This window comes from Cherax quadricarinatus, chromosome 49 (assembly GCF_038502225.1).
Source record: "Cherax quadricarinatus isolate ZL_2023a chromosome 49, ASM3850222v1, whole genome shotgun sequence".
NCBI lineage: Eukaryota > Metazoa > Arthropoda > Malacostraca > Decapoda > Parastacidae > Cherax > Cherax quadricarinatus.
Window position 1 is genome coordinate 2927609 of NC_091340.1, and position 4500 is coordinate 2932108.

The window sequence follows — 4500 nt, forward strand, 5'->3', positions numbered from 1 at the left end:
ATAAGTTTTTTATATATATTTAACTAATGAAAGGGGGTAAGGCAGCCGGGATTGATGGGATAAAGATAGAAATGTTAAAAGCAGGTGGGGATATAGTTTTGGAGTGGTTGGTGCAATTATTTAATAAATGTATGGAAGAGGGTAAGGTACCTAGGGATTGGCAGAGAGCATGCATAGTTCCTTTGTATAAAGGCAAAGGGGATAAAAGAGAGTGCAAAAATTATAGGGGGATAAGTCTGTTGAGTATACCTGGCAAAGTGTATGGTAGAGTTATTATTGAAAGAATTAAGAGTAAGACTGAGAATAGGATAGCAGATGAACAAGGAGGCTTTAGGAGAGGTAGGGGGTGTGTGGACCAGGTGTTTACAGTGAAACATATGAGTGAACAGTATTTAGATAAGGCTAAAGAGGTCTTTTTGGCATTTATGGATTTGGAAAAGGCGTATGACAGGGTGGATAGGGGGGCAATGTGGCAGATGTTGCAGGTGTATAGTGTAGGAGGTAGGTTACTGAAAGCAGTGAAGAGTTTTTACGAGGATAGTGAGGCTCAAGTTAGAGTATGTAGGAAAGAGGGAAATTATTTCCCAGTAAAAGTAGGCCTTAGATAAGGATGTGTGATGTCACCATGGTTGTTTAATATATTTATAGATGGGGTTGTAAGAGAAGTAAATGCGAGGGTCTTGGCAAGAGGCGTGGAGTTAAAAGATAAAGAATCACACATAAAGAGGTAGTTGTCACAGTTGCTCTTTGCTGATGACACTGCTCTTGGGAGATTCTGAAGAGAAGTTGCAGAGATTGGTGGATGAATTTGGTAGGGTGTGCAAAAGAAGAAAATTGAAAGTGAATACAGGAAAGAGTAAGGTTATGAGGATAACAAAAAAATTAGGTGATGAAAGATTGGATATCAGATTGGAGGGAGAGAGTATGGAGGAGGTGAATGTATTCAGATATTTGGGAGTGGACGTGTCAGCGGATGGGTCTATGAAAGATGAGGTGAATCATAGAATTGATGAGGGGAAAAGGGTGAGTGGTGCACTTAGGAGTCTGTGGAGACAAAGAACTTTGTCCTTGGAGGCAAAGAGGGGAATGTATACCTGGAGTTTACCTGGAGAGAGTTTCGGGGGTCAACGCCCCCACGGCCCGGTCTGTGACCAGGCCTCCTGGTGGATCAGCGCCTGATCAACCAGGCTGTTGCTGCTGGCTGCACGCAAACCAACGTACAAGCCACAGCCCGGCTGATCAGGAACTGACTTTAGGTGCTTGTCCAGTGCCAGCTTGAAGACTGCCAGGGGTCTGTTGGTAATCCCCCTTATGTGTGCTGGGAGGCAGTTGAACAGTCTCGGGCCCCTGACACTTATTGTATGGTCTCTTAACGTGCTAGTGACACCCCTGCTTTTCATTGGGGGGATGGTGCATCGTCTGCCAAGTCTTTTGCTTTCGTAGTGAGTGATTTTCGTGTGCAAGTTCGGTACTAGTCCCTCTAGGATTTTCCAGGTGTATATAATCATGTATCTCTCCCTCCTGCGTTCCAGGGAATACAGGTTTAGAAACCTCAAGCGCTCCCAGTAATTGAGGTGTTTTATCTCCGTTATGCGCACCGTGAAAGTTCTCTGTACATTTTCTAGGTCGGCAATTTCACCTGCCTTGAAAGGTGCTGTTAGAGTGCAGCAATATTCCAGCCTAGATAGAACAAGTGACCTGAAGAGTGTCATCATGGGCTTGGCCTCCCTAGTTTTGAAGGTTCTCATTATCCATCCTGTCATTTTTCTAGCAGATGCGATTGATACAATGTTATGGTCCTTGAAGGTGAGATCCTCCGACATAATTACTCCCAGGTCTTTGACGTTGGTGTTTCGCTCTATTTTGTGGCCAGAATTTGTTTGGTACTCTGATGAAGATTTAATTTCCTCATGTTTACCATATCTGAGTAATTGAAATTTCTCATCGTTGAACTTCATATTGTTTTCTGCAGCCCACTGAAAGATTTGGTTGATGTCCGCCTGGAGCCTTGCAGTGTCTGCAATGGAAGACACTGTCATGCAGATTCGGGTGTCATCTGCAAAGGAAGACACGGTGCTGTGGCTGACATCCTTGTCTATGTCGGATATGAGGATGAGGAACAAGATGGGAGCTAGTACTGTGCCTTGTGGAACAGAGCTTTTCACCGTAGCTGCCTCGGACTTTACTCTGTTGACGACTACTCTCTGTGTTCTGTTAGTGAGGAAATTATAGATCCATCGACCGACTTTTCCTGTTATTCCTTTAGCGCGCATTTTGTGCGCTATTACGCCATGGTCACACTTGTCGAAGGCTTTTGCAAAGTCTGTATATATTACATCTGCATTCTTTTTGTCTTCTAGTGCATTTAGGACCTTGTCGTAGTGATCCAGTAGTTGAGACAGACAGGAGCGACCTGTTCTAAACCCATGTTGCCCTGGGTTGTGTAACTGATGGGTTTCTAGATGGGTGGTGATCTTGCTTCTTAGGACCCTTTCAAAGATTTTTATGATATGGGATGTTAGTGCTATTGGTCTGTAGTTCTTTGCTGTTGCTTTACTGCCCCCTTTGTGGAGTGGGGCTATGTCTGTTGTTTTTAGTAACTGAGGGACGACCCCCGTGTCCATGCTCCCTCTCCATAGGATGGAAAAGGCTCGTGATAGGGGCTTCTTGCAGTTCTTGATGAACACAGAGTTCCATGAGTCTGGCCCTGGGGCAGAGTGCATGGGCATGTCATTTATCGCCTGTTCGAAGTCATTTGGCGTCAGGATAACATCGGATAGGCTTGTGTTAATCAAATTTTGTGGCTCTCTCATAAAAAATTCATTTTGATCTTCGACTCTCAGTCTGGTTAGCGGCTTGCTAAAAACTGAGTCATATTGGGACTTGAGTAGCTCACTCATTTCCTTGCTGTCATCTGTGTATGAGAGTATAGTTTTACCAACGCTCTTATATGGGTGTGAAGCATGGGTGATGAATGTTGCAGCGAGGAGAAGGCTGGAGGCAGTGGAGATGTCATGTCTGAGAGCAATGTGTGGTGTGAATATAATGCAGAAAATTCGTAGTTTGGAAGTTAGGAGGAGGTGCGGGATTACCAAAACTGTTGTCCAGAGGGCTGAGGAAGGGTTGTTGAGGTGGTTCGGACATGTGGAGAGAATGGAGCGAAACAGAGTGGCTTCAAGAGTGTATCAGTCTGTAGTGGAAGGAAGGCGGGGTAGGGGTCGGCCTAGGAAAGGTTGGAGGGAGGGGGTAAAGGAGGTTTTGTGTGCGAGGGGCTTGGACTTCCAGCAGGCATGCGTGAGCGTGTTTGATAGGAGTGAATGGAGACAAATGGTTTTTAATACTTGACGTGCTGTTGGAGTGTGAGCAAAGTAACATTTATGAAGGGGTTCAGGGAAACCGACAGGCTGGACTTGAGTCCTGGAGATGGGAAGTGCAGTGCCTGCACTCTGAAGGAGGGGTGTTAATGTTGCAGTTTAAAAACTGTAGAGTAAAGCACCCTTCTGGCAAGACAGTGATGGAGTGAATGATGGTGAAAGTTTTTCTTTTTCGGGCCACCCTGCCTTGGTGGGAATCGGCCAGTGTGATAATAAATAATAAATAACTGCAATATCACTTGTTCTCCCATCACTACTGCTCTTACTCAAGTTTTTGTCAGTCAGACAAGAAAAACTAAATTCACATGCTAGAGAATTAACTGGCAAAGTCTCGGTAGCCTGGACAGATAAGAACATAAGAAAGGAGGAACACTGTAGTAGGCCTGTTGACCCCAGATCTTTGAAAGCATCATGATGTGGTTTAAACATAGTAGCAAATGAGTGAGAAGGGCTGGATTTAAGTGGGACCTGCAGAGCATGGATTAGCAGGGTTATTAAAAACTTAGCCCTTGGGTAACTCAGAATGTGTTAAACCAGTATTTGATTGAGAGGGATGGGGGGGGTTGAAGGCTTGAAAGAGGTCTTCAATATATGGAGCAGTAGACATGCTGCAGTGTTCCTCCCTTCTTTACGAACACAGGAGAGCACTGCAGTATTCCTTTTATTCCTATTGACCCATATCTGGGGGGCTGAGAGGTAGTAATTGCAACTTTTAGTGTTCTCTCACCATTGTTTTCTTGTACCTTAAGATAATTTATTTTATCACAGTATACCTGGAGGGAGTTTCAGGGGTCAATGCCCCTGCAGCCCGGTCCATGACCAGGCCTGCTATATACAGTAGATCTGACCCATGCCATTTACATTATTTGAACCTTTGAAGAGTTTCTCTACTCTGAGCCCGGCCATGGGCCAGACTCGTCTGGTGCTTGCCTGGTCAACCAGGCTGTTGCTCCTGGAGGCCTGCTGCCCCCACATATCCATCACAGCCTGGTTGATCTGGCACTTGGTGAAGATACTTGTCCAGTTTCCTCATGAAGGCTTCTACACTCGTCCATGCCGTGTTTCTGATATCTTCTGGTAAGACGTTGAATAGTCAGGGACCCCGGATGTTGATAGTGTTCCCTTA